Source organism: Pristiophorus japonicus, unplaced genomic scaffold (assembly GCF_044704955.1).
Source record: "Pristiophorus japonicus isolate sPriJap1 unplaced genomic scaffold, sPriJap1.hap1 HAP1_SCAFFOLD_80, whole genome shotgun sequence".
Lineage (NCBI taxonomy): Eukaryota > Metazoa > Chordata > Chondrichthyes > Pristiophoridae > Pristiophorus > Pristiophorus japonicus.
Genome location: NW_027254718.1, coordinates 2751789 through 2763719, shown reverse-complemented (window position 1 = coordinate 2763719; position 11931 = coordinate 2751789).

The following is an 11931-nucleotide window of genomic DNA, read 5'->3' as shown; positions in this document are numbered from 1 at the left end:
ATCTGTGAGCAGCACCATTCACAACAATATGTCCAATAGTAGTCCAATCTGTGAACAGCAGCACCATTCACAACAATATGTCCAATAGTAGTCCAATCTGTGAGCAGCACCATTCACAACAATATGTCCAATAGTAGTCCAATCTGTGAACAGCAGCACCATTCACAACAATATGTCTAATAGTAGTCCAATCTGTGAACAGCAGCACCATTCACAACAATATGTCCAATAGTAGTCCAATCTGTGAACAGCAGCACCATTCACAACAATATGTCCAATAGTAGTCCAATCTGTGAACAGCAGCACCATTCACAACAATATGTCCAATAGTAGTCCAATCTGTGAACAGCAGCACCATTCACAACAATATGTCCAATAGTAGTCCAATCTGTGAGCAGCACCATTCACAACAATATGTCCAATACTAGTCCAATCTGTGAGCAGCAGCACCATTCACAACAATATGTCCAATAGTAGTCCAATCTGTGAACAGCAGCACCATTCACAACAATATGTCCAATAGTAGTCCAATCTGTGAACAGCAGCACCATTCACAACAATATGTCCAATAATAGTCCAATCTGTGAACAGCAGCTCCAACCCAACAATATGTCCAATAGTAGTCCAATCTGTGGGCAGCTGCACCATTCACAACAATATGTCCAACAGTAGTCCAATCTGTGAACAGCACCATTCACATCAATATGTCCAATAGTAGTCCAATCTGTGAACAGCAGCACCATTCACAACAATATGTCCAATAGTAGTCCAATCTGTGAAAAGCAGCACCATTCACGACAATATGTCCAATAGTAGTCCAATCTATGAACAGCAGCACCATTCACAACTATATGTCCTATTGTCGTCCAATCTGTGAACAGCAGCGCCATTCACAACAAGATGTTCAATAGTCGTCCAATCTGTGAACAGCAGCACCATTCACAACAATATGTCCAATAGTAGTCCAATCTGTGAACAGCAGCACCATTTACAACAATATGTCCAATATTAGTCCAATCTGAGAGCAGCAGCACCATTCAAAACAATATGACTAATAGTAGTCCAATCTGTGAGCAGCAGCACCATTCACAACAATATGTCCAGTAGTAGTTCAATCTGTGAACAGCATCATTCACAACAATATGTCCAATAGTAGTCCAATCTGTGAACAGCACCATTCACAACAATATGTCCAATAGTAGTCCAATCTGTGAGCAGCTGCACCATTCACAACAATATGTCCAATAGTAGCCCTCTCTGTGAGCAACAGCACGATTCAAAACAATATGTCCATACGTAGTCCAATCTTTGAGAAGCAGCACCATTCACAAGAATATGTCCAATAGTAGTCCAATCAGTGAACAGCAGCACCATTCACAACAATATGTCGAATAGAAGTCCAATCTGTGAGCAGCAAAACCAGTCACAACAATATGTCCAATAGTAGTCCAATCTGTGAACAGCAGCACCATTCACAACAATATGTCCAAAAATAGTCCAATCTGTGAGCAGCAGCACCATTCACAACAATATGTCCAATAGTAGTCCAATCTGTGAACAGCAGCACCATTCACAGCAATATGTCCAATAGTAGTCCATTCTGTGAACAGCACCATTCACATAAATATGTCCAATAGTAGTTCAATCTGTGAGCAGCAGCACCATTCACAACAATATGTCCAATAGTAGTCCAGTCTGTGAGCAACAGCAACATTCACAACAATATGTCCAATACTCGTCCAATCTGTGAACAGCAGCACCATTCACAACAATATGTCCAATAGTAGTCCAATCTGTGAGCAGCAGCACCATTCACAGCAATTTGTCCAGTAGTAGTCTAATCTGTGAGCAACAGCACCATTCACAACAATATGTCCAATAGTAGTTCAATCTGTGAGCAGCAGCACCATTCACAACAATATGTCAAATAGCAGTTCAATCTGTGAGCAGCAGCACCATTCACAACAATATGTCCTATAGTAGTTCAATCTGTCAGCAGCAGCACCATTCACAACACTATGTCCAATAGTAGTTCAATCTGTGAACAGCATCATTCACGACAATATGTCCAATAGTAGTCCAATCTGTGAACAGCAGCACCATTCACGACAATATGTCCAACAGTAGTCCAATCTGTGAACAGCAGCATTCACAACAATATGTCCAATAGTAGTCCAATCTGTGAACAGCAGCACCATTCACAACAATATGTCCAATAGTAGTCCAACCTGTGAACAGCACCATTCACAACAATATGTACAATAGTAGTCCAATCTGTGAGCAGCAGCACCATTCACAGCAATATGTCCAATAGTAGTCCAATCTGTGAGCAGCAGCACCATTCACAACAATATGTCCAATTGTAGTCCAATCTGTGAGCAGCAGCACCATTCACAACAATATGTCCAATAGTAGTTCAATCTGTGAACAGCAGCACCATTCTCAACAATATGTCCAATAGTAGTCCAATCTGTGAGCAGCAGCACCATTCACAACCATATGTCGAATAGTAGTCCAATCTGTGAACAGCAGCACCATTCACAACAATATGTCTCATAGTAGTCCAATCTGTGAGCAGCACCATTCACAACAATATGTCCAATAGTAGTCCAATCTGTGAGCAGCAGCACCATTCATAACCATATGTCGAATAGTAGTCCAATCTGTGAACAGCAGCACCATTCACAACAATATGTCCAATAGTAGTCCAATCTGTGAACAGCAGCACCATTCACAACAATATGTCCAATAGTAGTCCAATCTGTGAACAGCATCATTCACAACAATATGTCCAATAGTAGTCCAATCTGTGAACAGCAGCATTCACAACAATATGTCCAATAGTAGTCCAATCTGTGAGCAGCAGCACCATTCACAACAATATGTCCAATAGTAGTCCAATCTATGAGCAGCACCATTCACATCAATATGTCCAATAGTAGTCTAATCTGTGAGCAACAGCACCATTCACAACAATATGTCCAATAGTAGTTCAATCTGTGAGCAGCAGCACCATTCACAGCAATATGTCCAGTAGTAGTCTAATCTGTGAGCAACAGCACCATTCACAACAATATGTCCAATAGCAGTTCAATCTGTGAGCAGCAGCACCATTCACAAAAATATGTCCAATAATAGTTCAATCTGTGAGCAGCAGCACCATTCACAACACTATGTCCAATAGTAGTTCAATCTGTGAAGAGCATCATTCACAACAATATGTCCAATAGTAGTCCAATCTGTGAACAGCAGTATTCACAACAATATGTCCAATAGTAGTCCAATCTGTGAGCAGCAGCACCATTCACAACAATATGTCCAATAGTAGTCCAACCTGTGAACAGCACCATTCACAACAATATGTCCAATATTAGTCCAATCTGTGAACAGCAGCACCATTCACAACAATATGTCTAATAGTAGTCCAATCTGTGAACAGCAGCACCATTCACAACAATATGTCAAATAGTAGTCCAATCTGTGAACAGCACCATTCACAACAATATGTCCAATAGTAGTCCAATCTGTGAACAGCAATATTCACAACAATATGTACAATAGTAGTCCAATCTGTGAGCAGCAGCACCATTCACAGCAATATGTCCAATAGTAGTCCAATCTGTGAGCAGCAGCACCATTCACAACAATATGTCCAATAATAGTCCAATCTGTGAGCAGCAGCACCATTCACAACAATATGTCCAATAGTAGGCAAATCTGTGAGCAGCAGCACCATTCACAACCATATGTCGAATAGTAGTCCAAACTGTGAGCAGCAGCACCATTCACAGCAATATGTCCAACAGTAGTCCAATCTGTGAGCAGCAGCACCATTCACAACAATATGTCCAATAGTAGTCCAATCTGTGAGCAGCAGCACCATTCACAACAATATGTCCAATAGTAGTTCAATCTGTGAACAGCAGCACCATTCTCAACAATATGTCCAATAGTAGTCCAATCTGTGAGCAGCAGCACCATTCACAACCATATGTCGAATAGTAGTCCAATCTGTGAACAGCAGCACCATTCACAACAATATGTCTCATAGTAGTCCAATCTGTGAGCAGCACCATTCACAACAATATGTCCAATAGTAGTCCAATCTGTGAGCAGCAGCACCATTCACAACCATATGTCGAATAGTAGTCCAATCTGTGAACAGCAGCACCATTCACAACAATATGTCCAATAGTAGTCCAATCTGTGAACAGCAGCACCATTCACAACAATATGTCCAATAGTCCAATCTGTGAACAGCATCATTCACAACAATATGTCCAATAGTAGTCCAATCTGTGAGCAGCAGCACCATTCACAACAATATGTCCAATAGTAGTTCAATCTGTGAAGAGCATCATTCACAACAATATGTCCAATAGTAGTCCAATCTGTGAACAGCAGTATTCACAACATTATGTCCAATAGTAGTCCAATCTGTGAGCAGCAGCACCATTCACAACAATATGTCCAATAGTAGTCCAACCTGTGAACAGCACGATTCACAACAATATGTCCAATATTAGTCCAATCTGTGAACAGCAGCACCATTCACAACAATATGTCTAATAGTAGTCCAATCTGTGAACAGCAGCACCATTCACAACAATATGTCAAATAGTAGTCCAATCTGTGAACAGCACCATTCACAACAATATGTCCAATAGTAGTCCAATCTGTGAACAGCAATATTCACAACAATATGTACAATAGTAGTCCAATCTGTGAGCAGCAGCACCATTCACAGCAATATGTCCAATAGTAGTCCAATCTGTGAGCAGCAGCACCATTCACAACAATATGTCCAATAATAGTCCAATCTGTGAGCAGCAGCACCATTCACAACAATATGTCCAATAGTAGGCAAATCTGTGAGCAGCAGCACCATTCACAACCATATGTCGAATAGTAGTCCAATCTGTGAGCAGCAGCACCATTCACAGCAATATGTCCAATAGTAGTCCAATCTGTGAGCAGCAGCACCATTCACAACAATATGTCCAATAGCAGTCCAATCTGTGAGCAGCAGCACCATTCACAACAATATGTCCAATAGTAGTTCAATCTGTGAACAGCAGCACCATTCTCAACAATATGTCCAATAGTAGTCCAATCTGTGAGCAGCAGCACCATTCACAACCATATGTCGAATAGTAGTCCAATCTGTGAACAGCAGCACCATTCACAACAATATGTCTCATAGTAGTCCAATCTGTGAGCAGCACCATTCACAACAATATGTCCAATAGTAGTCCAATCTGTGAGCAGCAGCACCATTCACAACCATATGTCGAATAGTAGTCCAATCTGTGAACAGCAGCACCATTCACAACAATATGTCCAATAGTAGTCCAATCTGTGAACAGCAGCACCATTCACAACAATATGTCCAATAGTAGTCCAATCTGTGAACAGCATCATTCACAACAATATGTCCAATAGTAGTCCAATCTGTGAACAGCAGCATTCACAACAATATGTCCAATAGTAGTCCAATCTGTGAGCAGCAGCACCATTCACAACAATATGTCCAATAGTAGTCCAATCTATGAGCAGCACCATTCACATCAATATGTCCAATAGTAGTCCAATCTGTGAGCAGCAGCACCATTCACAGCAATATGTCCAGTAGTAGTCTAATCTGTGAGCAACAGCACCATTCACAACAATATGTCCAATAGTAGTTCAATCTGTGAGCAGCTGCACCATTCACAGCAATATGTCCAGTAGTAGTCTAATCTGTGAGCAACAGCACCATTCACAACAATATGTCCAATAGCAGTTCAATCTGTGAGCAGCAGCACCATTCACAACAATATGTCCAATAATAGTTCAATCTGTGAGCAGCAGCACCATTCACAACACTATGTCCAATAGTAGTTCAATCTGTGAAGAGCATCATTCACAACAATATGTCCAATAGTAGTCCAATCTGTGAACAGCAGTATTCACAACAATATGTCCAATAGTAGTCCAATCTGTGAGCAGCAGCACCATTCACAACAATATGTCCAATAGTAGTCCAACCTGTGAACAGCACCATTCACAACAATATGTCCAATATTAGTCCAATCTGTGAACAGCAGCACCATTCACAACAATATGTCTAATAGTAGTCCAATCTGTGAACAGCAGCACCATTCACAACAATATGTCAAATAGTAGTCCAATCTGTGAACAGCACCATTCACAACAATATGTCCAATAGTAGTCCAATCTGTGAACAGCAATATTCACAACAATATGTACAATAGTAGTCCAATCTGTGAGCAGCAGCACCATTCACAGCAATATGTCCAATAGTAGTCCAATCTGTGAGCAGCAGCACCATTCACAACAATATGTCCAATAATAGTCCAATCTGTGAGCAGCAGCACCATTCACAACAATATGTCCAATAGTAGGCAAATCTGTGAGCAGCAGCACCATTCACAACCATATGTCGAATAGTAGTCCAATCTGTGAACAGCAGCACCATTCACAACAATATGTCTCATAGTCGTCCAATCTGTGAGCAGCACCATTCACAACAATATGTCCAATAGTAGTCCAATCTGTGAGCAGCAGCACCATTCACAACCAAATGTCGAATAGTAGTCCAATCTGTGAACAGCAGCACCATTAACAACAATATGTTCAATAGTAGTCCAATCTGTGAGTAGCAGCACCATTCACATCAATATGTCCAATAGTAGTCCAATCTGTGAACAGCAGCAACATTCACAACAATATGTCCAATAGTAGTCCAATCTGTGAACAGCAGCACCATTCACAACAATATGTCCAATAGTAGTCCAATCTGTGAGTAGCAGCACCATTCACAACAATATGTCCAATAGTTGTCCAATCTGTGAACAGCAGCACCATTCACAGCAATATGTCTATTAGTAGTCCAATCTGTGAACAGCAGCACCATTCACAACAATATGTCCAATAGTAGTCCAATCTGTGAGCAGCAGCACCATTTACAACAATATTTCTAATCGTAGTCCAATCTGTGAACAGCACCATTCACAACAATATGTCCAATAGTAGTCCAATCTATGAGCAGCACCATTCACAACAATATGTCCAATAGTAGTCCAATCTGTGAGCAGCAGCACCATTCACAACAATATGTCCAGTAGTAGTCTAATCTGTGAGCAACAGCACCATTCACAACAATATGTCCAATAGTAGTCCAATCTATGAGCAGCACCATTCACAACAATATGTCCAATAGTAGTCCAATCTGTGAGCAACAGCACGATTCAAAACAATATGTCCATACGTAGTCCAATCTTTGAGAAGCAGCACCATTCACAAGAATATGTCCAATAGTAGTCCAATCAGTGAACAGCAGCACCATTCACAACAATATGTCGAATAGAAGTCCAATCTGTGAGCAGCAAAACCAGTCACAACAATATGTCCAATAGTAGTCCAATCTGTGAACAGCAGCACCATTCACAACAATATGTCCAAAAATAGTCCAATCTGTGAGCAGCAGCACCATTCACAACAATATGTCCAATAGTAGTCCAATCTGTGAACAGCAGCACCATTCACAGCAATATGTCCAATAGTAGTCCATTCTGTGAACAGCACCATTCACATAAATATGTCCAATAGTAGTTCAATCTGTGAGCAGCAGCACCATTCACAACAATATGTCCAATAGTAGTCCAGTCTGTGAGCAACAGCAACATTCACAACAATATGTCCAATACTAGTCCAATCTGTGAACAGCAGCACCATTCACAACAATATGTCCAATAGTAGTCCAATCTGTGAGCAGCAGCACCATTCACAGCAATATGTCCAGTAGTAGTCTAATCTGTGAGCAACAGCACCATTCACAACAATATGTCCAATAGTAGTTCAATCTGTGAGCAGCAGCACCATTCACAACAATATGTCAAATAGCAGTTCAATCTGTGAGCAGCAGCACCATTCACAACAATATGTCCTGTAGTAGTTCAATCTGTCAGCAGCAGCACCATTCACAACACTATGTCCAATAGTAGTTCAATCTGTGAACAGCATCATTCACGACAATATGTCCAATAGTAGTCCAATCTGTGAACAGCAGCACCATTCACAACAATGTGTCCAACAGTAGTCCAATCTGTGAACAGCAGCATTCACAACAATATGTCCAATAGTAGTCCAATCTGTGAACAGCAGCACCATTCACAACAATATGTCCAATAGTAGTCCAACCTGTGAACAGCACCATTCACAACAATATGTACAATAGTAGTCCAATCTGTGAGCAGCAGCACCATTCACAGCAATATGTCCAATAGTAGTCCAATCTGTGAGCAGCAGCACCATTCACAACAATATGTCCAATAGTAGTCCAATCTGTGAGCAGCAGCACCATTCACAACAATATGTCCAATAGTAGTTCAATCTGTGAACAGCAGCACCATTCTCAACAATATGTCCAATAGTAGTCCAATCTGTGAGCAGCAGCACCATTCACAACCATATGTCGAATAGTAGTCCAATCTGTGAACAGCAGCACCATTCACAACAATATGTCTCATAGTAGTCCAATCTGTGAGCAGCACCATTCACAACAATATGTCCAATAGTAGTCCAATCTGTGAGCAGCAGCACCATTCACAACCATATGTCGAATAGTAGTCCAATCTGTGAACAGCAGCACCATTCACAACAATATGTCCAATAGTAGTCCAATCTGTGAACAGCAGCACCATTCACAACAATATGTCCAATAGTAGTCCAATCTGTGAACAGCATCATTCACAACAATATGTCCAATAGTAGTCCAATCTGTGAACAGCAGCATTCACAACAATATGTCCAATAGTAGTCCAATCTGTGAGCAGCAGCACCATTCACAACAATATGTCCAATAGTAGTCCAATCTGTGAACAGCAGCACCATTCACAACAATATGTCCAATAGTAGTCCAATCTATGAGCAGCACCATTCACATCAATATGTCCAATAGTAGTCCAATCTGTGAGCAGCAGCACCATTCACAGCAATATGTCCAGTAGTAGTCTAATCTGTGAGCAACAGCACCATTCACAACAATATGTCCAATAGTAGTTCAATCTGTGAGCAGCAGCACCATTCACAGCAATATGTCCAGTAGTAGTCTAATCTGTGAGCAACAGCACCATTCACAACAATATGTCCAATAGCAGTTCAATCTGTGAGCAGCAGCACCATTCACAACAATATGTCCAATAATAGTTCAATCTGTTAGCAGCAGCACCATTCACAACACTATGTCCAATAGTAGTTCAATCTGTGAAGAGCATCATTCACAACAATATGTCCAATAGTAGTCCAATCTGTGAACAGCAGTATTCACAACAATATGTCCAATAGTAGTCCAACCTGTGAACAGCACCATTCACAACAATATGTCCAATATTAGTCCAATCTGTGAACAGCAGCACCATTCACAACAATATGTCTAATAGTAGTCCAATCTGTGAACAGCAGCACCATTCACAACAATATGTCAAATAGTAGTCCAATCTGTGAACAGCACCATTCACAACAATATGTCCAATAGTAGTCCAATCTGTGAACAGCAATATTCACAACAATATGTACAATAGTAGTCCAATCTGTGAGCAGCAGCACCATTCACAGCAATATGTCCAATAGTAGTCCAATCTGTGAGCAGCAGCACCATTCACAGCAATATGTCCAACAGTAGTCCAATCTGTGAGCAGCAGCACCATTCACAACAATATGTCCAATAGTAGTCCAATCTGTGAGCAGCAGCACCATTCTCAACAATATGTCCAATAGTAGTCCAATCTGTGAGCAGCAGCACCATTCACAACCATATGTCGAATAGTAGTCCAATCTGTGAACAGCAGCACCATTCACAACAATATGTCTCATAGTAGTCCAATCTGTGAGCAGCACCATTCACAACAATATGTCCAATAGTAGTCCAATCTGTGAGCAGCAGCACCATTCACAACCATATGTCGAATAGTAGTCCAATCTGTGAACAGCAGCACCATTCACAACAATATGTCCAATAGTAGTCCAATCTGTGAACAGCAGCACCATTCACAACAGTATGTCCAATAGTAGTCCAATCTGTGAACAGCATCATTCACAACAATATGTCCAATAGTAGTCCAATCTGTGAGCAGCAAAACCAGTCACAACAATATGTCCAATAGTAGTCCAATCTGTGAACAGCAGCACCATTCACAACAATATGTCCAAAAATAGTCCAATCTGTGAGCAGCAGCACCATTCACAACAATATGTCCAATAGTAGTCCAATCTGTGAACAGCAGCACCATTCACAGCAATATGTCCAATAGTAGTCCATTCTGTGAACAGCACCATTCACATAAATATGTCCAATAGTAGTTCATTCTGTGAGCAGCAGCACCATTCACAACAATATGTCCAATAGTAGTCCAGTCTGTGAGCAACAGCAACATTCACAACAATATGTCCAATACTAGTCCAATCTGTGAACAGCAGCACCATTCACAACAATATGTCCAATAGTAGTCCAATCTGTGAGCAGCAGCACCATTCACAGCAATATGTCCAGTAGTAGTCTAATCTGTGAGCAACAGCACCATTCACAACAATATGTCCAATAGTAGTTCAATCTGTGAGCAGCAGCACCATTCACAACAATATGTCAAATAGCAGTTCAATCTGTGAGCAGCAGCACCATTCACAACAATATGTCCTATAGTAGTTCAATCTGTCAGCAGCAGCACCATTCACAACACTATGTCCAATAGTAGTTCAATCTGTGAACAGCATCATTCACGACAATATGTCCAATAGTAGTCCAATCTGTGAACAGCAGCACCATTCACAACAATATGTCCAACAGTAGTCCAATCTGTGAACAGCAGCATTCACAACAATATGTCCAATAGTAGTCCAATCTGTGAACAGCAGCACCATTCACAACAATATGTCCAATAGTAGTCCAACCTGTGAACAGCACCATTCACAACAATATGTCCAATAGTAGTCCAATCTGTGAACAGCAGCACCATTCACAACAATATGTCTAATAGTAGTCCAATCTGTGAACAGCAGCACCATTCACAACAATATGTCAAATAGTAGTCCAATCTGAGAACAGCAATATTCACAACAATATGTACAATAGTAGTCCAATCTGTGAGCAGCAGCACCATTCACAGCAATATGTCCAATAGTAGTCCAATCTGTGAGCAGCAGCACCATTCACAACAATATGTCCAATAGTAGTCCAATCTGTGAGCAGCAGCACCATTCACAACAATATGTCCAATAGTAGTTCAATCTGTGAACAGCAGCACCATTCTCAACAATATGTCCAATAGTAGTCCAATCTGTGAGCAGCAGCACCATTCACAACCATATGTCGAATAGTAGTCCAATCTGTGAACAGCAGCACCATTCACAACAATATGTCTCATAGTAGTCCAATCTGTGAGCAGCACCATTCACAACAATATGTCCAATAGTAGTCCAATCTGTGAGCAGCAGCACCATTCACAACCATATGTCGAATAGTAGTCCAATCTGTGAACAGCAGCACAATTCACAACAATATGTCCAATAGTAGTCCAATCTGTGAACAGCAGCACCATTCACAACAATACGTCCAATAGTAGTCCAATCTGTGAACAGCATCATTCACAACAATATGTCCAATAGTAGTCCAATCTGTGAACAGCAGCATGCACGACAATATGTCCAATAGTAGTCCAATCTGTGAGCAGCAGCACCATTCACAACAATATGTCCAATAGTAGTCCAATCTGTGAACAGCAGCACCATTCACAACAATATGTCCAATAGTAGTCCAATCTATGAGCAGCACCATTCACATCAATATGTCCAATAGTAGTCCAATCTGTGAGCAGCAGCACCATTCACAGCAATATGTCCAGTAGTAGTCTAATCTGTGAGCAACAGCACCAT